General features: G+C 40.5%; 1 protein-coding gene across 8 annotated transcripts in view; it reads right to left on the bottom strand.

The window, feature by feature from the left end:
- LOC133654105 (diacylglycerol kinase zeta-like) overlaps positions 1-27,276 on the bottom strand; it is a 307,039-nt gene that overhangs the window by 241,099 nt on the left and 38,664 nt on the right. The window lies entirely within an intron of this gene.

Here is a 27,276-nt window from a genome sequence, read left to right as displayed (position 1 = left end):
GGAATCAAAATATACAGTACATATATTTGCACACTATTGACAAGTGATGCACAGAAAATTAGGTCGTCTTAAATAAAATTTAAAAAAACGGATGTTGTGATGAAATATCCATTTCCGCTGGCGACTGCGTCTTTCCGGCACACTCGAGTGACGTAGCTTGCCCATTCAGGTCGCATTGCATTGCATTTAGACTGCAGTCACATTTGAAAAGATCAGATTCCAATCGGATTCAGGACTACCTCCTAATGGCCTCGTTTACCTTTGTAAGCTATGTAGGTAAGATACTGAATGAATAATTTGTCAGTGTTATTGTTTGTTCATATGTGTTCATTAAATACTTATTTTTCAAATTAAAGATAAATTATATTTACATTGTTTCTTCTTTTAATCCTTACGCAGGTATTTTTTATTATTTCTAATATTGAAATGTGAAATCAACATGTGAGTTTGCCTAACAACAACTCAATTGTGTGTGTAGTGTGAGTGTTTATTATTAAACAACAGCTGTTTCCTGCATGTATAATATCCTATGATGGGTGGACAGTGAATAAATATTAACCAAGTTTGTACTTCAACACATACTACTCATCTTGAAACAAGACTATGCGATTGCAAATTAGTATCAAAATATTGAATATTGTTTCGTGGAGGGTTTTTACTTTAATAATAGATTAAACTAAGACAATGAGTAAGTAAGGAATTAAACAAATACCCCGTTTCCAGAGCTTCCCGTAATGAGAAGGCACAGCAAACTAACGGATAAGTGCTCTTTAGCAGACTCATTGTACAGATTTGTCAAAACATACTTATCAAATGACTAATTTGAGGTAATCCATCTCAGACAGCAATCTTTGAATATTGTAAGTAGAGGTGGCTGGAGCCTATCTCAGCTAAAATCGGGTGGAAGGCGGTGTACACCCTGGACAAGTCGCTACCTCATCGCAGGGCCAACACAGATAGACAGACAACATTCACACTCACATTCACACACTAGGGCCAATTTAGTGTTGCCAATCAACCTATCCCAGGGTGCATGTCTTTGGAGGTGGGAGGAAGCCGGAGTACCCGGAGGGAACCCACGCAGTCATGGGGAGAACATGCAAACTCCACACAGAAAATATATTTATTTAAATAAAGTAATACAGACAATTCTAAAATTTGGCTGACTGCAGCGAGCCACCTCACCGTGAGATCCAACCAGCTCCATTGATTTAGGGTTCTTACGTTCCAGTTTTGCACACATTTACATTAATTTAATTAATAAATAAAGTTAATTTAATGTGGGAATTAATTCCACTGTTTCTTATTACAAATGCACTGTTTTTTTAAAGTTGCAAGTAATAAACGCTTCTTTAATGAAACGAAAAGAAATGTATATCCATCCATCCATCTTCTTCCGCTTATCCGAGGTCGGGTCGCGGGGGCAGCAGCCTAAGCAGGGAAGCCCAGACTTTCCTCTCCCCAGCCACTTCGTCCAGCTCCTCCCGGGGGATCCTGAGGCGTTCCCAGGCCAGCCGGGAGACATAGTCTTCCCAACGTGTCCTGGGTCTTCCCCGTGGCCTCCTTCTGGTTGGACGTGCCCTAAACACCTCCCGAGGGAGGCGTTCGGGTGGCATCCTGACGAGATGCCCGAACCACCTCATCTGGCTCCTCTCGATGTGGAGGAGCAGTGGCTTTACTTTGAGCAGAGCTTCTCACCCTATCTCTAAGGGAGAGCCCTGCCACCCGGCGGAGGAAACTCATTTCGGCCGCCTGTACCTGTGATCTTGTCCTTTCGGTCATAACCCAAAGCTCATGACCATAGGTGAGGATGGGAACGTAGATCGACCGGTAAATTGAGAGCTTTGCCTTCCGGCTCAGCTCCTTCTTCACCACAACGGATCGATACAGCGTCCGCATTACTGAAGATGCCGCACCGATCCGCCTGTCGATCTCACGATCCACTTTTCCCTCACCCGTGAACAAGACTCCTAGGTACTTGAACTCCTCCACTTGGGGCAGGGTCTCCTCCCCAACCCGGAGATGGCACTCCACCCTTTTCCGGGCGAGAACCATGGACTCGGACTTGGAGGTGCTGATTCTCGTCCCAGTCGCTTCACACTCGGCTGCGAACCGATCCAGTGAGAGCTGAAGATCCTGGCCAGATGAAACCATCAGGACCACATCATCTGCAAAAAGCAGAGACCTAATCCTGCAGCCACCAAACCAGATCCCCTCAACGCCTTGACTGCGCCTAGAAATTCTGTCCATAAAAGTTATGAACAGAATCGGTGACAAAGGGCAGCCTTGGCGGAGTCCAACCCTCACTGGAAACGTGTCCGACTTATTGCCGGCAATGCGTACCAAGCAATGCAATGCGGACCAAGCTCTGACACAGGCACTGCTTCCTCATAGGAAGACGTGTCGGTGGGATTGAGGAGGTCTTCGAAGTATTCCCTCCACCGATCCACAACATCCGCAGTCGAGGTCAGCAGAACACCATCCGCACCATACACGGTGTTGACAGTGCACTGCTTCCCCTTCCTGAGGCGGCGGATGGTGGTCCAGAATCGCTTTGAAGCCGTCCGGAAGTCGTTTTCCATGGCCTCGCCGAACTCCTCCCATGTCCGAGTTTTTGCCTCCGCGACCGCTGAAGCCGCACACCGCTTGGCCTGTCGGTACCTGTCCGCTGCCTCCGGAGTCCTATGAGCCAAAAGAACCCGATAGGACTCCTTCTTCAGTTTGACGGCATCCCTCACCGCCGGTGTCCACCAACGGGTTCTATGATTACCGCCACGACAATAGAGGTGCGGAACATGGTCCACTCGGACTCGATGTCCAGCACCTCCCTTGTGACATGTTCAAAGTTCTTCCGGAGGTGGGAATTAAAACTCTCTCTGACAGGAGACTCTGCCAGACGTTCCCAGCAGACCCTCACAATGCGTTTGGGCCTGCCAAGTCTGTCCGGCATCCTCCCCCACCATCGCAGCCAACTCACCACCAGGTGGTGATCGGTAGAAAGCTCCGCCCCTCTCTTCACCCGAGTGTCCAAAACATGAGGCCGCAAATCCGATGACACAACTACAAAGTCGATCATGGAACTGCGGCTTAGGGTGTCCTGGTGCCAAGTGCACATATGGACACCCTTATGCTTGAACATGGTGTTTGTTATGGACAATCTGTGACGAGCACAAAAGTCCAATAACGAAACACCACTCAGGTTCAGATCCGGGGGGCCATTCTTACCAATCACGCCTCTCCAGGTTTCACTGTCGTTGCCAACATGAGCGTTGAAGTCCCCCAGTAGGATAAGGGAGTCACGCGGGGGAGCACTTTCCAGTACTCCCTCGAGTGCATCCAAAAAGGGTGGGTACTCTGAACTGCTGTTTGGTGCGTAAGCACAAACAACAGTCAGGACCCGTCCCCCCACCCGAAGGCGGAGGGAGGCTACCCTCTCGTCCACCGGGTTGAACTCCAACGTGCAGGCTTTGAGCCGGGGGGCAACAAGAATTGCTACCCCAGCTCGTCGCCTCTCACTGCTTTCAACGCCAGTGTGGAAGAGAGTCCAGCCCCTCTCGAGAGAACTGGTTCCAGAGCCCTTGCTGTGCGTCGAGGTGAGTCCGACTATATCCAGCCGGAACTTCTCTACCTCACGCACAAGCTCAGGCTCCTTCTCCCCCAGCGAGGTGACGTTCCACGTCCCAAGAGCTAGCTTATGTAGCCGAGGATCGGACCGCCAAGTGCCCTGCCTTCGGCTGCCGCCCAGCTCACAATGCACCCGACCTCTATGGCCCCTCCCATGAGTGGTGAGCCCATTGGAGGAAGAAATGTATAATTGCATCAAAATACATAAATTAAAGATGCACCAATAATTCATTTTTAATCGAATAGTAGCTTCTGAATTGTAATCGTAATCAAAGCAAGAGAAACTCATATACATACATATAGAGGACAAAAGAGCGCAAAACTGAGCATCCAGCAGTAGCAGATAGATTAATCGATGTATAACTTTGTAATCAGCCCATGGGCCGGTATATTCTACATTTGGGTCAATGGTGGGACCTGTGTACTGATGCACTCACTTCATCCTCCAGTGATACTTTTAAAAAACGTAGTTTAATTGCAGCCATGGAGGCAAAGATTGCTGACTTAGGGCTTGATTTAAGAAGATCCAAATATCACGCATTAAACAGCGTGCGCAAAAAATAAAAAAGGGTGTACTATGAGTGGGAGTGTTGGGTTTGATCTCATAGCACTGCGAGTACAATTGAAACGTGGTGCAGACTACCCTATTTAAGTAAGATTTTTGCGTGCATATGTTTCACTAATAAACCAGAGGAAAATACCTTTGTGAAGATGGACTGTGCTTTTACCACAGAGACATTTGATCATTTCACCCCATCCCCTCCTTAAGATATTTAATTGCTTTTGGTTGTAATTTTTATTTAAGTGCAAAATTTTGCTAACAGACAAAGTATGTTTTATTGTTATTTGTTTGTTTTATTTAACTTGGAGATTTAAATGTTTTCATTCCAATTACAATGTTAAAATACACAATAAATACAAGTTTATTGCATTTGAAAGGATATACATGCATTGTTATTACATCAATGGTTAATGTGGTCTCATAAAAATAATGGCAATAATATAGTTTATCGGTAATAATTTGTAGGTCAATATTTTGTCTAGCAAAATGTGTTATCAGCCCAGGCCTGGTGCACCAAAACTACTTCAAAAAATATTTTAACAATGTTTTATTGATCCATCCATCCATTTTCTACCGCTTGTCCCTTTCGGGGTCGCGGTGGGTGCTGGAGCCTACCTCAGCTGCATCCATTTTCTACCGCTTGTCCCGCGTTTAATATATATATATATATATATATATATATATATATATATATATATATATATATATATATATATATATATATATATATATATGTATATATATGTATATATATATATATATATATATATATATATATATATATATATATATATATATATATATATATATATATATATATATATATATATATACACCCAAAGATTCGCAGCCCTAATATATATATATATATATATATGTATATATATATATATATATATATATATATATATATATATATATATATATATATATATATATATATATATATATATATATATATATATATATATATATATATGTATATATATATATATATATATATATATATATATATATATATATATATATATATATATACATATATATATATATATATATATTAGGGCTGCGAATCTTTGGGTGTCCCATAATTCGATTCAATATCGATTCTTGGGGTCACGATTCGATTCAAAAACGATATTTTCCCGATTCAAAACGATTCTCTATTCATTCAATACATAGGATTTCAGCAGGATCTACCCTAGTCTGCTGACATGCAAGCAGAGTAGTAGATTTTTGTAAAAAGCTTTTATAATTGTAAAGGACAATGTTTTATCAACGGATTGCAATAATGTAAATTTGTTTTAACTATTAAATGAACCAAAAATATGACTTATTTTATCTTTGTGAAAATATTGGACACAGTGTGTTGTCAAGCTTATGAGATGCGATGCAAGTGTAAGCCACTGTGACACTATTCGTTTTTGTTTTTTTTATAAATGTCTAATGGTAATGTGAATGAGGGATTTTTAATCACTGCTATGTTGAAATTGTAACTAATATTGATACTGTTGTTGATAATATTCATTTTTGTTTCACTACTTTTGGTTTGTTCTGTGTCGTGTTTGTGTCTCCTCTCAATTGCTCTGTTTATTGCAGTTCTGAGTGTTTCCGGGTCGGGTTTGGTTTTGGAATTGGATTGCTTTGTTATGGTCTTGTTGTGTATTGTTTTGTTGGATTGATTAATTTTAAAAAAATAAAAAATAAAATTAAATTAAATGAAAAAATAAATAAATAAATAAAAATGTAAATTTATTTTTTAAAAATGAGTATCGATTCTGATTCGCACAACGTGAGAATCGCGATTCGAATTCGAATCGATTTTTTCTCACACCCCTAATATATATATATATATATATATATATATATATATATATATATATATATATATATATATATATATATTATAGATTATCAATGTTAAACGTAATATATATATATACATATATAATACATTATCAATAAAAAAGTGTTCAAAGATCACATACATACATACATACATGCACACACACAAACACACACACACACACACACACACACACACACACACACACACACACACACATACACATACACACATACACACATCTATACACAATCAGTAGACAATATGCGTTCTTGGCAGAGGAAATATTAGGAGATTTTTAAGAGCCATATTATCGTTGAGTGTTTGAATATGTTTATGTTCTTCCATTTTAATTTTTAAAAGGTTTAATGTTTTTTTAATGATGAAGGAAAAACTGGTGTTTGGCGCTTCACTTCCGTTTGATGTGATGTCACGCAAGTTCACTTTTGTGTCATTATTCCTAGCTCAATCACTCTGTCTAAGACAGGGGTCGGCAACCCGCGGCTCCGGAGCCGCATGCGGCTCTTTGACCACTCTGATGCGGCTCAGCTGCATACTTGCCGACCCTCCCGGTTTTCCCTGGAGTTTTACGGACGTCAGTGCCTCTCCTAGTGATCTCCCGGGGTTAATATTCTCCGATTTTCACCCTAACAATTGAATTAAGAGTGTACCTTAGCGGTACTGCAATAATTGTCCTCTACAGCCTGCACAAATCGCATGACAGCCCAGCCACATGTCGTATGCAGCTTCTGCTTACTAACGTAGGAGACAGCAAGGCATACTTGGTCAACAGCCACACAGCTTACACTGACGGTGGCCGTTTAAAACAACTTTAAAACTGTTACGTTACAAATATGCGCCACACTGTGAACCCACACCAAAAAAGAATGACAAACACATTTCTGGAGAACCTCCGCACCGTAACACAACAAAAACACAACACAGCAAATACCCAGAATCCCATGCAGCCAGTCTACATTATACACCCCCGCTACCACCAAACCCCCCCACACATCAACCCCCCCCCCCCCCCCGTGCGTCGGTTGAGGTGGGCGGGGTTTGGTGGTGGTGGGGGGGAGTAGACCGGAAGAGTTAGGGCTGCATGGGATTCTGGGTGTTTGTTTTGTTGTGTTTATGTTGTGTTACAGCGCGGATGTTCTCCAGAAATGTGTTTGTCATTCTTTTTTGGTGTGGGTTCACAATGTGGCGCATATTTGTAACGTAACAGTGTTAAAGTTGTTATATACGACCACCGTCAGTGTAAGCTGTGTGTCTGTTGAACAAGTATGCCTTGCTGTCACTTACGTGTGCACTGAGCATGCTGAAGCTGCTTTCAACATGTGGCCGAGCAGGTACGCTGTTGGAGCAGGCAGTAGAGGGCGCTAAAGGCAGCACCAACACGCCCTGGAACTCGGGAATCTCCCGGATAAATTGAGAGGGTTGGCAAGTATGACGCTATCAGGCGCAATCGCGGGTCGCACTATCATTAATTTTTTATATTAAGGTGCGGGCCGGGGCGTGTGTCTGAGACCCCTGGTTAAAACATAGCACAAAGCAAAAAAAGCTTTGTATGCAGTGTTATTTCGTTTTAAATTTTCAAGAGTTTTGTGGCTCCCATTGTTTTCTTTAATTTGTGAAACTTGTCAAAATGGCTCTTTGAGTGGTAAAGGTTGCCGACCCCTGGTCTAAGAGAGCATTGCATGTAGGTTTAATGTGCAAAATTGAATAGCTTAGTTGCTCTGTGCACAATTTGTTAATACACGTTTAGATTGGAGTATGCTGTTTCTTCACAGGGAAGGACAATAACATCTCTTGAAATCATGTTAGCATCTAAACTAGCTAGTGAGCTAGCACTAGCTAGTTCCTCCAGTAAAAACTCTGTTTGTTTAACAAAGTGTTATCAATCACGGTTTTACTATCATTTTAATTTAAAATAGTTATATTTACCGGGTTTTATCATTAAACCGTTTATCTTACACCCCTAACTAGAATCATACGTAGGGTTGGGTATCGTTTGAATTCGAACGATTCCGATTCCGATTCTTTGTTTCGATTCCGGTTCCTGGCGATTCTCTCTTCCGATTCTTTTAAGAGGCAGGGTCAAAAAAAAGTTTGGGATATTTTAAATGAGCTAGCTAACCTACATACAGTCTTTCTGAATGAAATAGTCTGACATTTTCCATCAATTTTAATTCTATTAACTTTTTATGAACTTTACTATAAATTCCTCACAGGGCTGTTTTCAACTAGAATATAAATATCAAATCTATGAACTTGAATATAAATATTATAAATACATTTTCACAGGGGTACACCTTCCTCAAGAGAGCTTTATTTTTGAAAACCTCATGAAAACACATTTACACATAAGTGTATGATGCTGCAGGAAACCTCATGAAAACACATTTACACACACAAGTGTATGATGCTGCAGGTACTTAAACATGTTACCGTGCTCCCACTGATGGGCTAACCTGGTGCAGAAAAGCAAATAAACAATAAGAAACAACTTGCAAAACCCAGTCCAGATTAGCAGCAGGTACAGTATAAAATCAGAGACAGTTCTTGTTTAGGAAAATGACCATATCCGCCTTCTCAGGCAGGATGCGTGAGCGTTCTGGACAGATAGTGTCTCCTGCTGTGGAAAATACACGTTCACTGGGTGTGGAAGAAGCTTGAAGGCATAAATAGGAGAAAGCGAGATCTGACAGCAGGAGGAGGACGGTCGGCGCAGCGCGTCGAAGACGGGACATGCATATATTTGTACTTCATGAACTCGGAGGTGCTTCATCATGTTCGACGTGCACCCTCCTAAGCACGAAACAGTCCTGTCGCACGTGTTATATTTCGCCGATATTTCATTTTTTTTAGTAAAATAAAGCCACACTTTCGACCGCCAACGCCCGCTATCCATGCTTGACTGACTCGCTCGGCTACATAGGCTCGGCTATGCTAACACTTCCGGCGGTGGGCGCTTCTTCGTTGGTGTTCAGCGGCTTCTTCTTCCGGTCGGCGGACTTATTCTTTTTTTCCGGTCGGCGGACTGGGTATCGAAACTAGGAATCGAAACTCAAACTTTTGAACGATTCCGGGAGAATCGGAAAGTTAGTCCCGGTTCCAATCGATACTCGATACCCAACCCTAATCATACGTCAGAGAGGGATGTACAGTTTTGGCTGATCATTTCTACAACTTTAAATATGACTAATATGATGGAGAAAAAAAGTCTTACTCCCAGGCTAAATTAGGTTTTTATAGGTTGGTAGCTTCTTTTTTTGTCCAGGATCCTTGCAATGTGTTTTACCCTTCATAAGAAATAAATTGTAGGCTAACTCTGTATTTTGCTGGCTTGTGTAAGCAATTTTTTCCGAGACCCTTATTTTGCTAGCGCAAGTAGCATGCAGCAGCACTTTCATTGTGAAGACAGCGGCATATATTAATTATAAATTGGAGAAATGCACTTCATACTGGGAAAACTCGGTCAATTATGTCCATCCATCCATCCATGTACTTCCGCTTATCCGTGTTCGGGTCACAGGGGCAGCAGCCTAAGCGGAGAAGCCCAGACTTCCCTCTCCCCAGCCACTTGGTCCAGCTCCTCTCAGGGGATCCCGAGGCGTTCCCAGGCCAGCCGGGAGACATAGTCTTCCCAACGTGTCCTGGGTCTTCACCGGGGCCTCCCATCGGTCGGACATGCCCTAAACACCTCCCTAGGGAGGCGTGCGGGTGGCATTCTGACCAGATGCCCGAACCACCTCATCTGGTCACGGATGAAATTTTTGTATTGTAATATACATCAGGAAGTGTTGTGTAAGAAAGTGTTAAAAATAAAACCATCAAAAGCCATCTGCTTTTGTATAAAGATAAGTTAGGTTAAATGAAAATATTATTATTATCTATCTTACGGTATATCAAAAATAATTTGAGCAAAATTTAATTGAAATATTGTCGGTGTGGCCCTCCAGCAGTGCTCGGGTTGCTCATGCGCCCCCCGGTAAAAATTAATTGCCCACCCCTGCCCTATACTGTATGTTCATAGTTTTTTCTATTTATTTACTTTATGTATGTTTTTTTGAATGCATTTTTTTTTTTTTGGTTTGTTTAGTTTTTTGGGGTGTTTGGGGGCGAGGGGTGGCATTGTTGGATCCATCCATACACTTTCTATCGCTTGTCTCTTCAAAAAATATTAAAAAATATTATTTTGACATTTAAGGCAGACAATAGATGTATGATGTATGCAAATATGATATAATGGATTGGAATGTCTGATGCTGGACGTCATTAAAAACTAAATTACAAAAAGAAAAGAAGACAGGAACTGTGCGCTTCATGCCCGTAATTGACATTCGGATGGTTTTCATTCTTAAAAGGTTAGACCACATATTTTTATATTGATTCATGAAATTATAAATACCTTGCATAAGTATTATACAAAAAGGGTAAGACAGCATGCTTTCAACAGCTGAACTACCAGTAATGACATGTATTGAAATTTCAAATGGACTGTGTATGACTGTGTGAGAAACTTTCCAGAGCTGCTGTTTGGTTAAATATTTACAAGAAAAATAGCTATGCACTATGCAAATATACTGAAAGTGTTGTTTTACAGCAACCACCTCACATATTTTCAGATGTTACGTCAAGAACCTTGACAGGCAGGGCAGAGCGTCAGCTACATCAGCTCGGTGTGCCTTCAAATACCAACATAGCAGCAAAAAAGATCAGCAAAAAGCACAAAATTGCAGCTGTGTTACAAATGTTTACAGTCTGGTTTGAATAGTTTTTATTGTAAATATAGCGGTACTATCGTATAATTCAGTCTTGTATTTAGCTACAAAGGTCTTGGTGCAATGAAACCGGTTTCTGTTAATAACTATTATTTGCTAACTACTCCGTGCACAATTACACTGAAAATGGATTGACACCAGGATAGATAAATAAAGACAGATATGTCACACCTTCAACTGGTTTTGTTTGCATATACACTGCACTACTCCAGCTGATGGCCACGACAACAGCGTCCAGTAACAATAAGTACTCGTGCAAAGGCAAATGGTACAGAAAAAGAAAGAATAAATAAAATAAATAATAATATTGTGTATTAGATGTGACTTAATCAAATTCTAATCGGCGGTTGTCTGTACCATAGGTGTGACAAGCATTTGGTCACTTCTCACCTGTTTTGAAATGCCATCCATCCATCCATTTTCTACCGCTTATTCCCAAATGTTTCTATTTTAATTACCGTATTTTTCGGACTATAAGTCGCAGGTTTATTCATAGTTTGGCCGACTTATACTCAGGAGCGACTTATGTGTGAAATTATTAACACATTACCGTAAAACATCAAATAATATTATTTAGCTCATTCACGTAAGAGACTAGACGTATAAGATATCATCGGATTTAGCGATTAGGAGTGACAGATTGCTTGGTAAACGTATAGCATGTTCTATATGTTATAGTTATTTGAATGACTCTTACCATAATATGTTACGTTAACATACCAGGCACGTTCTCAGTTGGTTATTTATGCGTCATATAACATACACTTATTCAGCCCGTTGTTCACTATTCTTTATTTATTTTAAATTGCCTTTCAAATTTCTATTCTTGGTGTTAGGTTTTATCAAATAAATTTCCCCAAAAAATGCGACTTATACTAAAGTGCAACTTATATATGTTTTTTTCCTTCTTTATTATGCATTTTCGGCCGGTGCGACTTATACTCCGGAGCGACTTATACTCCGAAAAATACGGTAATTGATATGCAAAAATACAATGTAATCGTTTAACAAGCAGCATAGCTGCCTTCCAGCATACTTTTTAGCGCTATTTATTATTAGACACAGCCAACAAAATAACAGTTTTAAATGGTTTAATGGTTTGATTGGATGTACATTATTGCTTATAGCAAAAATAACTTCTGTTTTAGTACAATTTGGTTTTGTTCAGACTTTATTGAATAAATGACCAACAAAAACCTATAGGTACAACTATATGAATGCTAGTTTTGCCTTACTGACTGGGAATATCCTAGTTGTTCTTATTGTCAATACAATTCATTGTAAGAGTACAGTATACTGTATGTTTTTGCTCCCAGGCCAATAAAAAAAACAATCATGATATTAGAGCCAGTGGATGATTACTTCCCATTTTGTGTGACATAGTTCTCATAAAAGTTCCCTCCTGACAAACGAGGCCTGGGCGGTACATCAATGTTATCGATATATCCAAGTATTTTGTTGCAGACGATTTAAAAAATAAAAAATAGATTTATTTTCTCCTTTTGCTGTGGCATACTTTTCGTCCCCATGAGCAGTGATGGACGTATCTGTTTTCGCTCTGACCGTAACTTAGGTACAAGCTGGCTCATTGGATTCCACACTCTCTCCTTTTTCTATTGTGTATCACAGATTTGTATTTTAAACCATCTCAGATACTATATCCTCTTGAAAATGAGTCGAGAACACGAAATGGACATTCACAGTGACTGAACATGTAAATACACGATTAATAATTCAGCTTTGCGAAGCTAAAAAAATAGAAGCTAACCTAGCTACGTAGCCAACAGTCTCAAATGCAGATAGAAACTAAATTTTAAAAAAACCTGACTGGATGGATAGACAGAAGATCAATAATACTATTAAACCATGAACATGTAAATACACGATTAATAATATTCCGCTTGGCGAAGCTAAAAAAAACAGAAGCTAACCTAGCTGCGTAGCTAACGCGATAGCATAGCAGTGTCAAATGCAGATAGACACTAAATTAAAAAAAACCTGACTGGATGGATAGACAGAAGATCAATAATACTATTAAACCATGAACATGTAAATACACGATTAATAATATTCCGCTTGGCGAAGCTAAAAAAACAGAAGCTAACCTAGCTGCGTAGCTAACTTAGATGCGGCGGCGGGCGTTGTACGCTTTTGACGACACCCCGGCCGCCATCAGAGTCGGCAAGAAACATATATTTCCCCAAAGTTACGTACGTTACATGCACATATCGACACGCACGTACGGGCAATCGATCAAATGTTTGGAAGCCAAAGCTAGACTCACCATAGTGCGTCTGTTATCCTGCTCAAAACACAACACAACCTCCTGGTGTTGGTGTTGCTGTAGTCCGCCGCTCCACCGGCTCCAACTTTCTTATTTGCAGTCTACATTGTCCATTAAACAAATTGCTCAATCGCTTTATTAAAAAGCGGTAACTGGTTGTAGTTCAAAAAGTAACGCACACACATACACGAGCTGCTGTTAGCCAAAAGTCACGCTCACACACACTCAAGGTCTCCGCCAACTCACTCGCGCATGCGCGTTCGCCAAACCCTTAAAGACACAGTACACTAATGCAAATATCACAGATATTACAGTATTGTACTTAGCCGCTAAGACACCGATCGATCCCACCTACAACGTTCTTCTTTGCAGTCTCCATTGTTCATTAAACAAATTTCAAAAGATTCACCAACACAGATGTCCAGAATACTGTGGAATTTTGTCAAAGAAAACAAGAGGCTTTTCTATCGGGTCCGATGGGGTCCAACCACTTCCGTTGCTTTTGTGACGTCACGCGCATAAATCATATCCAAAGGAGTTTTCCAACCGGAAGTGTGGCGGGAATTTTAAAATTGCACTTTATAAGTTAACCCGGCCGTATGTTGCAATGAACATAATTGCAACAGATTCACCAACACAGATGTCCAGAATACATCCAGAATGAGATGAAAACAGCTATTTCGTATTGGCTTCAATGTGGAAGCCATACCTGTGTTCTACTGGCTACGTCACGCGCATACGTCATCCTCAGAGGCGTTTCGAACCGGAAGTTCCCCGGGTAATTTAAAATTGCACTTTATAAGTTAACCCGGCCGTATTGGCATGTGTTGCAATGTTAAGATTTCATCATTGATATATAAACTATCAGACTGCGTGGTCGGTAGTAGTGGGTTTCAGTAGGCCTTTAAAGGCCTACTGAAACCCACTACTACCAACCCACTACTACCAACCCCGCAGTCCGGTTCGAAACGCCTCTGAGGATGACGTATGCGCGTGACGTAGCCAGTAGAACACAGGTATGGCTTCCACATTGAAGCCAATACGAAATAGCTGTTTCCATCTCATTCTGGATGTATTCTGGACATCTGTGTTGGTGAATCTGTTGCAATTATGTTCATTGCATTATGGAGAAAGAAGCTGAGCAAGCAAAGAAGAAAGTTCTCTGTGCAAAGTGGACGTATTTTGCGAAGGAAGTCAGCAGCAACACAACACAGCCGGTGTTTCATTGTTTACATTCCCGAAAGATGCAGTCAAGATCGAAGAACTCGGATAACAGAGACTCTAACCAGGAGGACTTTTGACTTCGATACACAGATGCCTGTAGAGAACTGGGACAACACAGACTCTTACCAGGATTACTTTGATTTGGATGACAAAGACGCAGACATGCTACCGTGAGTATGCAGCTTTGGCTTCCAAACATTTGATCGCTTGCCCGTTCGTGCGCGTCACGTACGCAACTTTGTTTAAATATATAAGCTTTATGAACCTTGGGTTAGGTGAACGGTCTTTTGGGCTGAGTGATTGTGTGTGTTGATCAGGTGTTTGAATTGTATTGGCGTGTTCTATGGAGCTAGGAGCTAGCAGAGGAGCTAGGAGCTAGCATAAACACCTAGGTGTTTTTATGCAGGATTAATTTGTGGCATATTAAATATAAGCCTGGTTGTGTTGTGGCTAATAGAGTATATATATGTCTTGTGTTTATTTACTGTTTTAGTCATTCCCAGCTAAATATCAGGTACTGTGAGTAGCAGCTGCGCTTCCAAACATTTGATCGCTTGCCAGTACGTGCGCGTCACGTACGTTACTTTGTTTAAATATATAAGCTTTATGAACCTTGGGTTAGGTGAACGGTCTTTTGGGCTGTGTGATTGTGTGTGTTGTGCAGGTGTTTGAATTGGATTGGCGGCTTATATGGAGCTAGGAGCTAGGAGCTAGCATAACAAACACTTAGGTGTTTTTATGCAGGATTAATTTGTGGCATATTAAATATAAGCCTGGTTGTGTTGTGGCTAATAGAGTATATATATGTCTTGTGTTTATTTACTGTTGTAGTCATTCGCAGCTGAATATCAGGTCACCCCCGGCTCTCACAGCATCTTCCCTATCTGAATCGCTTCTAGTCCCCACTAGTCCTTCACTTGCACTTTACTCATCCACAAATCTTTCATCCTCGCTCAAATTAATGGGGAAATAGTCGCTTTCTCTGTCCGAATCTCTCTCACTTCATGCGGCCATCATTGTAAACAATAGGGAACTTTGTGTGTATGTTCAATTGACTACGTCACGCTACTTCCGGTAGGGGCAAGCCTTTTTTTATCAGATACCAAAAGTTGCGATCTTTATCGTCGTTGTTCTATACTAAATCCTTTCAGCAAAAATATGGCAATATCGCGAAATGATCAAGTATGACACATAGAATAGATCTGCTATCCCTGTTTAAATAAAAACATTTCATTTCAGTAGGCCTTTAAACCACTATTATCAAACACAAACAAAGAAAAGATGCATTGTAAAGTATGAACACATAGGGGTGCACCAAATCTTTCAGAGAGATAATTACCGGACCGGTATGAATTATGATGTCATACTGATCAAATAGCTCCGATAACCAATATGCATATATACTGAACAAAAATATGAACGCAACACTTATGTTTTTGCTCCTATTTTTCATGAGTTGAACTTAGGCCTGGGCAATATGGCCTACTAATTAAATCCCAGATTTTTTTCACTAAAAATTGGATTTACAATTTTTGTCCCTACTTTTTAAAGAAACCGTTGAATACCAATTAGAGCGATAATTCAAAACAAGTGTTTTATTGTACTTAATCACAAACAAGTAGATTGAAATGGCACTGCCGTACAATTACTCTTAGCAAAATTCTTATATTGTATAAAGTTCTTTTCAGACCAAATATAAATTGTAGTTTTTATGGAATAATTTTCAAATAAATACATTTAGAGCTTACTTTGGGAAGTAATACTTCTGCTTGAATAGAATACGTATGTTAACAAAAATGTAGCATTGCACATTGCATGCAAAGAAACAATCTCCAACATTGAGATCAATAAAGTGCAAACTTCAAACGTATGTCTTGAATAACATACTTATGTAAAAAACAAAAATACATTGTATCCAAATAAATAATTAAGTAAAACACTGAGATGACTATAGTTTGTTTCAGTAAGTAAATAAAGTAAATGCAGCCTTTTTCATTCACACATGGTGGTGTGCAGCGCAACTGCTTTAGTGATCGCTCTACGCATTGTGCTTCTTTCTCATCATACAGTGCATTACCATACATACCTGGTGTAAATGGTTCCACCATAAGGTGATTTTTAGCCCGTAGTGTGTTTGTTTTTGCATCTTGTTCACCTCATAAAGAGTTGTATTTCCCGCAATCGGCTGGAGGCTTCCGTTTCAGATGCTGTTTGTTGTGCTGCTGCCCTTTTGAAACAAACTTTGCAGCATGCAGTCACTTGTTCCATGTCTGTTGTCGCTAAATCAAAGTAATAACAACACTTTTCTATTCAACAAACGTCTCTCTCTCGTTAGCATTGGCCATGTTTTGCTATGTGTGCCGCAACTCCACTGGCTACACATCAAACATCGCATCCACTTTAAAATAATTTTCCTCACTTTCAAAGCCATCCATAACCTCTCTCCATCATATCTCTCTGACCTGATCCATGTCGCCACGCCCTCACGTTCCCTAAGATCCTCTTCATCCATCCATCTCACTGTCCCTTTATTTAAACTGTCCACCATGGGTGCCCGAGCTTTCAGCCGCTCTGCCCCACATCTTTGGAACTCTTTACCACCAGACCTTCACAACTTAGATTCAATATCCCTCTTCAAATCAAGACTCAAAACACACCTATTCCTGACTGCTTATTCATTGTAATCATCTTTTCTCTTTGTTGTTGTTTTTTTTATCCAATTTGATTTTATTGTTGTGATTTTGTACGGTGTTCTTGAGTGCCCAGAAAGGCGCCTTATAAATAAAATGTATTATTTATTATTATTATTAAGGGGACGGCGCAAGCTACAGAAGCTCCTGAGGGGCAAAAAGTATGCCGAAGCAAGAGGAGAAAAAAATCGATATATCGCAAAGGCCAAGTTGAACTCAATGATCTAAAATTGTTACTATATACACAAAAGACCTATTCCTATCAAATATTGTTCACAAATGTGTCTAATAAATCTGTGTTAGTGAGCACTTCTTCTTTCCCACCTCACAAGTGTGGCATATTAAAGGCCTACTGAAATGAAATGTTCTTATTTAAACGGGGATAGCAGATCCATTCTATGTGTCATACTTGATCATTTCGCGATATTGCCATATTTTTGCTGAAAGGATTTAGTAGAGAACATCGACGATAGAGTTCGCAACTTTTGGTCGCTGATAAAAAAAGCCTTGCCTGTACCGGAAGTAGCGTGACGTCACAGATTGAAGGGCTCCTCACATTTGCACATTGTTTACACCAGCAGCGAGAGCGATTCGGACCGAGAAAGCGAGGATTACCCCATTAATTTGAGCCAGGATGAAAGATTTGTGGATGAGGAAAGTGAGAGTGAAGGATTAGAGTGCAGTGCAGGACGTATCTTTTTTCGCTCTGACCGTAACTTGGTACAAGGGCTCATTGGATCCCACACTCTCTCCTTTTTCTATTGTGGATCACGGACTTGTATTTTAAACCACCTCGGATACTATATCCTCTTGAAAATGAGAGTCAGGAACGCGAAATGGACATTCACAGTGACTTTTATCTCCACGACAATACATCGGCGAAGCACTTTAGCTACGGAGCTAACGTGCCCCTGACTGGAAGGATAGACAGAAGATCAACAATACTACCAAACCCTGGACCTGTAACCACACGGTTAATGCTGTACCGCCTGGCAAAGCCTAGCAATGCTGTTGCTAACGACGCCATTGAAGCTAACTTAGCTACGGGACCTCGACAGAGCTATGCCAAAAACATTAGCTCTCCACCTACGCCAGCCCTCATCTGCTCATCAACACCCATGCTCACCTGCGTTCCAGCGATCGACGGCGCGACGAAGGGCTTCACCCGATCATCGGTGCGGTCGGCGGCCCGGAGACAGAGGAAGTTAACCCAGACAGGTGAGGACAGCGGCGCGGCGGCGGACGGCGTTGTAGCTTTCGACGACACCCCGGCCGCCATCAGAGTCGGCAAGAAACATATATTTCCCCAAAGTTACGTACGTGACATGCACATATCAAATGTTTGGAAGCCAAAGCTGTACGTCTGCTATCCAACTCAAAGTCCTCCTGGTTGTGTTGCTGTAGCCAGCCGTTAATACACCGATCCCACCTACAGCTTTCTTCTTTGCAGTCTCCATTGTTAATTGAACAAATTGCAAAAGATTCACCAACACAGATGTCCAGAATACTGTGGAATTATGTGGTGAAAACAGACGACTTAAGCTGGCCACCGTGCTATTCCAAAATGTCTGCTTCAACCCGTGACGTCACGCGCAAACGTCATCATACCGAAACGTTTTCAGCCGGAAGTTTCCCGGGAAATTTAAAATTGCACTTTATAAGTTAACTTGGCCGTATTGGCATGTGTTGCAATACTAAGATTTCATCATTGATGTATAAACTATCAGACTGCGTGGTCGGTAGTAGTGGTTTTCAGTAGGCCTTTAAGATGCTAATTTAAACAGCATGATTATTGTACAGGTGTGCCTTCGGCTTCCCACGATAAAAGGCCACTCTGAAATGTGCAGTTTTGCTTTATTGGAGGTCAGAAAAGCAGTCAGTATCTGGTGTGACCACCATTTGCCTCACGCAGTACAATACATCTCTTTCGCATAGAGTTGATCAGGTTGTTGATTGTGGCCTCTGGAAAGTTGGTCCACTCCTCTTCAATGGCTGTGCAAAGTTGATGGATATTGGCAGGAACTGGAACACGCGGTCGTACATGCAGATCTACAGCATCCCAAACATGGTCAATGGGTTACATGGCTGGTGAGTATTCTGGCCAGGCAGGAACTGGGATGTTTTCACCTTCCAGGAATTGTGTACATAGCCTTGCAACATGGGGCCGTGCATTGTCATGCTGCAACATGAGGTGATGGTCTCAGGTGAATGGAACAACAATGGGCCTCAGGATCTGGTCACGGTATCGCTGTGCATTCAAAATGCCATCAACAAAATGCACTTGCATTCGTTGTCCAAAACATACGCCTGTCATACCCTCCCCCACCATGGGCCTCTCGATTCACAACGTTGACATCAATAAACCCCTCTCCCACATGACGACCCACACACTGTCTGCCATCTGCTCTGAACAGTGAAAACCGGGATTCATCCGTGAAGAGAGCACCTCTCCAAAGTGACAGACGCCATCGAATGTGAGTATTTGCTAAGGCTGAAACGACGCGTCGACGTAGTCGACGTCATCGGTTACGTAAATACGTCGACGCCGTTTTTGTGCGTCGACGCGTCGCATATTTACGTCACACTACCGTCATGGCGAAGCGCAAAGCAGATGATCAAAGAAGACGATGCGAGCGATGCGAGCGAGAGGGGAAAAGCATGTCAAAAGTGGTCAAAAGTGTGGGAGTATTTCAATAAACGGCCTAATAATGTTGTTGTATGCACACTGTGTCGAGCGTAAATTGCATATCATAGCAGCACAACGGCTATGAACGAAGATTTGAAAAGAAAACCATCAACTAGTCAATCGTCCGCGCGAGCATACGTTGTCATCATTACACAAAAACATGAATGTGTCATTTGTATCTGCTAGGGGTGTAACGGTACGTGTTTTGTATTGAACCGTTTCGGTACGGGGCTTTCGGTTCGGTACGGGGGTGTACCGAACGAGTTTCTAAGCTAAAGCTAAAGTCTTAACAAGCTGCTTTGCTCCATCTGCCTCTGTCTCAGCATGCAGCATTGTCCCACCCACACAACCATCTGATTGGTACACACAAAGCATTGTCAGCCAATCAGCAGTGCGTATTCAGAGCGCATGTAGTCAGCGCTTCAGCGTGGAGCAGATAGGTGTTTAGCAGGTGAGCATCAGGCAGCGGACTCTCCCCAAATGATAATAAACACCTCCCAGTCAACTACTAGTAACATCACTATGAGCCCGTTGACCTTCTAGAAACTTAAATTGCAGCTCTGCTCACTCGCAATCCTGGCTTGAGGTGAAGGCTAATTAGCTCTCAGTTCCAGCCACATCGACCCCTTCTGAGCGCCTATTTTCAGCTGCTGGGAATATTGTAAACAAGAAAAGAACCAAAGCATGTAGACATGCTAACCTTTCTTCATTACAACTGTTAGACACTCACTGGAATGAGTAGAATTGGTTATTGTGTACTGTGTTGGACTGGATGTTTATTTTGCACATTTTAAAAGCAATACTTAATGTTTACAGTGCTCCAGAATATTTAGATTGGCACTTTTTTGTATTGGATGTTTATCTTTATTTTTGCACATTTTAGCAAATAAGCAATACTTTCACTTTTGTTGAAATGTTTACACTGTTGTTACAGAATATTTCGTTTTGCACTTTTTTGTATTGGATGTTTATCTTTATTTTTGCACATTTTAAAGCAAAATAAGCAATACTTTTACTTTTGAAATGCTTATACTATTGCAGAATATTAAGATTTGCACTGGATGTTGACTTTTATATTTGCACATTAAAAAGCAAATAAGCTACTTTTAATTTTGTTAAATGTTAAAAGTTTTAAATGTTTACATTGTTACAGAATATTTAGTCATGTTGTTGTCAATGTTGACTGAGTGGCCATACTTCTTTTTTTTTGTAAATAAAAGCCATGCCTTTTGAAAAAACGGGCCTACATTTATTTTTTCATCTTCATTTTGAATAAAAAAATAATCGGTAAAAGGAAAAATAATCTATAGATTAATCGAAAAAATCATCTATAGATTAACCGATTAATCGAAAAAATAATCTATAGATCAATCGATAGAAAAATAATCGTTAGCTGCAGCCTTAGTATTTGCCCATTCAAGTCGGTTACGACGAGGGACTGCAGTCAGGTCCAGACCCCGATAAGGACGACGAGCATGCAGTTGAGCTTCCCTGAGACGGTTTTGTCACAGTTTGTAAATAAATAATTTGGTTATGCAAAGCAATTGTTGCAGCAGCTGTCCGGGTGGCCGGTTTTTGACGATCATGGAGGTCCACCTGCTGGATGTGGCGATCCTGTGCTGGTGTGGTTACACGTGGTCTGCGTTTGTGAATCTGGTTGGATGTATCGCCAAATTCTCTGAAATGCCTTTGGAAACGGCTTATGGTAGAGCAGACCTGGGCATTCTGCGGCCCGCGGGCCGCATCCGGCCCTTTGTGCGTCCCTGTTCGGCCCGCGTGAGGCCAATTAAAAATTACAAAATACATTTTAAAAAGTATCTATGTCGAGTGTGCAATACAACGGTGCTGCTTTTGTTTTGAAAAACGTTATTTGTATTACTTCCGTGTGGACGTATGCGTGTGCGTGATTGTGAGTGAATGTGAACAGCTGCAATCATTAATTACAAAATAAAGTTGAAAAAACATCTATGTCGTGCGCGCAATACAACTGTGCTGCTTTTATTTTGAAAAGTATTATTTATGGGCGTGTGTCCGTGTGTAACCTGCGAGTGAAGGTGCACATGCAGCGACAAGTGATGCACGGTTTACACCCGAGACGCTAAAAAGAGAAAAGTTGATGAAGAATGGCGTGTTTCCAACAAGACATGGACTGCCATGCAACGTTCCCTCTAAGGTGCGTGCCTGCGCAATTGCGCACTGCTCAAGCGTCTGCTGCGCGCAGCAAATATATGCCGCGCACCAAATCAAATCCCATCTGAATTCTAAACAAAATAAACATATTTATTTTATGTAATTTTGCAATGCAACTTTGAGTGACAGTGACAACAAGCGGCCCTAACGGTGTTCGTCAACACCGTTCAATTGAACACCGTTCAATTATTGTAACGTCTATCGAGATGCTTCGAGGCCAGGAATTATATCGATCACTTTACTGAGCAAAACTGTTTATATTCGGCCATAACCACACCAAAAACATGGGTAAAACACTTCTATCTCGAAAAACTAGTCATTTTCTGCCGTACAAACCAGGCCAAAACCAACTTGTCATCTGTCACCAACACGCATAGCACTAAACCACTGGTGCGTTTATCGCCACACAAAAAGTCGGACAACTCAAACACCACACAAAGTTACACTATGACTCCTCAGTCATACGTGTGCTTATTTTACTGTCATTTATTATTAATGTTAATTTATTTATATTATTCATGGAATGCTGTTACACACACTATGTTGAAGTATTACTATTATTATTAATTATTATTATTATTATTATTACTATTTATCTTACGGTATATATCAAAAATAATATTGAGCAAAATTTAATTGAAATATTGTCGAAGTGGCCCTCCAGCAGTGCTCGGGTTGCTCATGCGGCCCCCGGTAAAAATTAATTGCCCACCCCTGTGGTAGAGAAATGAACATTCAAGCCATGCAGTCAGCACGCCAACTGCACGCTCCCTCAAAACTTGCAACATCTGTGGTATTGTGCTGTGTAATAAAACTGCACATTTCAGAGTGGCCTTTTATTGTGGGCAGCCTAAGGCACACCTGTACTATAATAATGCTGTTTAATGAGGATCGTGATATGCCACCCCTGTGAGGTGGGATGGATTATATTGGCAAAGAAGAAATGCTCACTAACACAGGTTTAGCATTATTTGAGAGGAAAAGGTATTTTGTGTATACAGTTAAAGTTTTGGCAGCACGGTGGTAGAGGGGTTAGTGCGTCTGCCTCACAATACAAAGGTCCTGGGTTTGATCCTGCGCTCGGGATCTTTCTGTGTGCAGTTTGCATGTTCTCCCAGTGACTGCGTGGGTTCCCTCCTGGTATTCCAGCTTCCTCCCACCTCCAAAGACATGCACCTGGGGATAGGTTGATTGGCAACTCTAAATTGGCCCTAGTGTGTGAATGTGAGTGTGAATGTTGTCTGTTTATCTGTGTTGGCCCTGCGATGAGGTGGCGACTTGTCCAGGGTGTACTCCGCCTTCTGCCCAATTGTAGCTGAGATAGGCTGCAGCACCCCCCGCGACCCCGAAAGGGATAAGCGGTAGAAAAATGGAATGGATGGATGGTTAAAGTTTTGGATCTTTGAGCTCAACCCATGAAAAATGGGAGCAAAAATAAATGTGTTGCGTTTATATTTTTGTTTAGTGTATATCGGGATATGAGTTTTGACCCATTTTTCCCAGCCCTACACTAGTGTTAGCGACAGTGCTAGCACACTTTAGGGATGTTCTCTTTGTCTAATTGAGCATTACAGTAGGGCTTATGATGGCATTGTGTTTATATGTATGAGTGCTTATGTGTACGTTATTTGAGTGTTAATAATGAAATTGTGATGTTTATTTTATTTCTTATTGCTCTTAATTTTTTCTGTGCTAGAAAAAATTTCCTGAGCTAGTGTTCATTTATTTTTTTATTTAGTAGCACTGGTGCTACGAGTGAAAAAGCTAAGCGTACTGACAGAGAGCCTTGTTACCCGCGATTCACAAGGGAGAAGTTCCGCAAAGTAACAAAAATTAAGAGGAAAAAACATGATTAAAAAGGCAAATATCTCGTTGTCGGAATATTTCAGCATCAAATCGGATAGGCAGTATGAAACCATCAACATGGACGAACCAGCGAGAATGCCGTGATTACGTGATAGCATATAAAAAAAGACAACCCAACATTTCACACAAATTTACTTTAAGATGGTCAATATTTATTTAAGTAAGGTTTTTGCTTACAGAGATGAGAGTCCTTGTTTGTTGTTTATTTATGAATTAACTATGTAACTAAAAGTTATTTACCTTCTAATTACATACAATGGTAAGCAATTCTACAGTAATGAAAAATCTAAGTGTGTATCCATTTAAATGGTTACTTTCATTATTATATGTTATGGTCACATTACATTATAAACACTATAGTTTTTAGCCGTTATTTTCTTCAGTTTAAGAGTATGATGTGGACAAAAGCTCTGAGTCTGTCTGCATAAAGCCAAATATTTTTCCAAAGTAAATTATTGCATATTGTTCTAATGTGTGGCACCTTAAGACAAGAATATGTTAATTGACAGTCAAAAAGTAACATGTCTTCTTTCAATCGTTATTTTCACAGTTTTATGCATTTATCTATATAAAATATGAACATCGCAAAAGGAATCACAATTGCAATTTTGAAGAGAAAAATCGCTATTATGTTTTTTCTCAAAATCGTGCAGCCCTACAACTATTTCATTTGTCGGTCAAACATGGGTGTGGCAACATTCTGCTTTGGGGTTGTTCCTTCGACCAGTATCCATCCTGAGATGTGTGCAACCCTGGTGACCATCTACATCAGGGGTGTCAAACTCAAATACAGAGTGGGCCAAAATTTAAAACTGAACAAAGCCGCGGGCCAAGCTTGAACAAATTAACCTTTTAATAGGGACCCAAACAAGTTTTGCATTGAATATTGAACAAGCAAGGCTTATATAACTTTATAGTGACATGCAAAATCAAGTTTCAAATAATAATAATAATAATAATAATTAAAAAATATCAATGGCATATCAAATACAATTTAAATAAAAATAGAATGCCTCTTTTCTATTTGCAGCCTTCTGAGGTAAATATCAACATTAACTTTTTCCACAGGCTAATAAATTTGAAAATGAAATAACAATGAATAAAACAACCATTCAGGACTTTAAACTGCTCAGTTTGCAACACACTGATCTAATCTGATGTGCCCAAGCCAGATACCTGGCATCTTTTCTTGGATGCTAGTTCATTAATGTCGGGGCTCAGGCTTTGAGCTGAGGCAACCTTCATTATCGAACGAAGGTGTTCATCAGTCATTATATCTCGTCCACAGTCTTGGGGGCGTGCCTTAAATGCACTGTCTTTAATGTACTCTACAAGCTATCGTCACGTCCGCTTTTCATCCATTCTAACATCGTTCAGACACAGTCACAAGATATGTGCGGCTTCTGTACGCACACACGAGTGAATGCAACGCATACTTCATCAACAGCAATACCGGTAACACTGAGGGTGCCAGTATAAAAAACTTTAACACTGTTAGAAATATACGCCACACTGTGAATCCACACCAAACAAGAATGACAAACACATTTCGGGAGAACATCCGCACTGTAACACAACATAAACACAACAGAACAAATACCCAGAATCCTTTGCAGCACTAACTCTTCTGGGATGCTACAAAATACACCCCCGCTACCGATCATGGTTTGACACCCATGATCTACATTAAACATTTGAGCTCTGTGCTTGCCAACAAGTGTTTCTTCACTTGTCACTAATAGGTCATGTTTTGCATTTGAATTATTACATGCACTGATACATCACTGGAAATTGTGATGTATCATGTGTATGCTTGCATGTTCGAAATAAACTCAAACTCAACTCAACTGCGAGTGACTCAGCAGCTGCAATTTGCATACCAGCTCAATGTGCGCAATAAAATGCTAAACATTTTCTTCCAGTCAGTTGTGGCCAGTACCATCTTCTTTGCTGTTGTGTTGGGGAGCTAGAGTTAAAGTGAAGGATAGAAACAGGCTTGGAAAATTAAAAAGGCTGAATCAGTTGTGGGGCATCGAGCTGGAGAAGGCGATTTGAGACACAACATTGAACAAATTCAGGGCAATTATGAGAAATGCCTCTCACCTCCTCTACAGCACCCTGGACTGTCTGACAAGCAGCCACCGTAGCAGATGTTTTCAACCCAAATGTTGAAAAAAGCGCTACAGTAAGTCCTTTGCCAGAAGCTATCAGACCTTATAATTTACATGTAGCCTCCAGTAACATGCACCAACTTTTATCATTTTTTAACTATTTTTAGGACTCAAGTTGAATGTTTCATATATGTATGTGTCTTTGTTTTATGTTTTACGCAAAGGCAAATGAACTCAGACATTTCTGTTTCTACATGAGGGATCTCTAACAGGTAACTTGTGATTTGGCCGTAATATTTGAAAGGTTTATGAAACAAATATTTAAAATGGGATGGAGTGGATTTTTACACTCTTCGGAAAAATATACTTTTAAAAGAGTTAAACCATTTATCATCACCAAGACGTTACTGCTCACCTCGACCGCACTTCATTTGACATTAACGGTATTCAGAGAAAAAAACATTTGAGGCACATCATGCATTTACATCTGATGGGTCCACAAATTAAACATTAATCCGTACAGACAATGTTGGACTTAATTGTGCATCGCTAGGTACCGTATTTGATTGACGTAACGAGTGCCATGCTGCTGTGATCATGACATTAATGAGAAAAAGAAGAAGTTTGTTTGTAGATGATTTCCTGCTATAAATATTAGTCCGATCTACAATTAATGTCTGCAGTTATTTTCATGGTGTGAAGTATATACAGTTAGTTGTTTGTCTCATTATTTAGCTGTATATGTCACTGTTGTTCATCAATCTGGTTCAGGTAAACAAACAGTACCCTAATGGCCTGAAATCCGGTGTCGTGAGAAATTATCTATGCCTGAAATATTTTGTATCCCCTGCCGCGGGAGCGCGCACGGTGGCGGAGCTCTGTGCCTTGTTCAGACAGCGGCAGCACTTCCGTGTTATTAGCGATGTCAATGATACAAAATGTGGATTATTACGATCATGCTTTGATTTTCAAAAATGTTGTTGGAGTAACATGTGACATTCCTACCCGAATAAATGATTTTGATCATCCGTACATGACGTGTTGTACTTGTATTCACATCGCTGCACTCGCTTCTCCGTTGTATACGGTGTAACACTGCAGAACGGTTATTTTCTGCAAATTAAATTAATAAAATCCTGTAATTTGGTTGATTTATTTAATGTTCTTATAAAAAGAACACCAATATAACGGGAAAAAACACTACAGAGTAGACTCAATTCCAAGTTAAAAAAATAAATAAACAAAAAAAAACCACGTATTTTATGCCAGAAAATATGTGTCCCACGTGCATCCCCAGTATGTAGTAACATGTGGAATATATGTACGTACAAACTTGGCATTGTACAAAACTTGTGAATTTGGACTAATTTTAGTCATTACAAAAAAGTTAGAGGATACATAATATT

Source organism: Entelurus aequoreus, linkage group LG07, assembly GCF_033978785.1.
Source record: "Entelurus aequoreus isolate RoL-2023_Sb linkage group LG07, RoL_Eaeq_v1.1, whole genome shotgun sequence".
In the NCBI taxonomy this organism is placed as follows: Eukaryota; Metazoa; Chordata; class Actinopteri; order Syngnathiformes; family Syngnathidae; genus Entelurus; species Entelurus aequoreus.
Note: the sequence above shows the minus strand (reverse complement) of the source record. Positions and strands in the feature narration are given on the sequence as shown.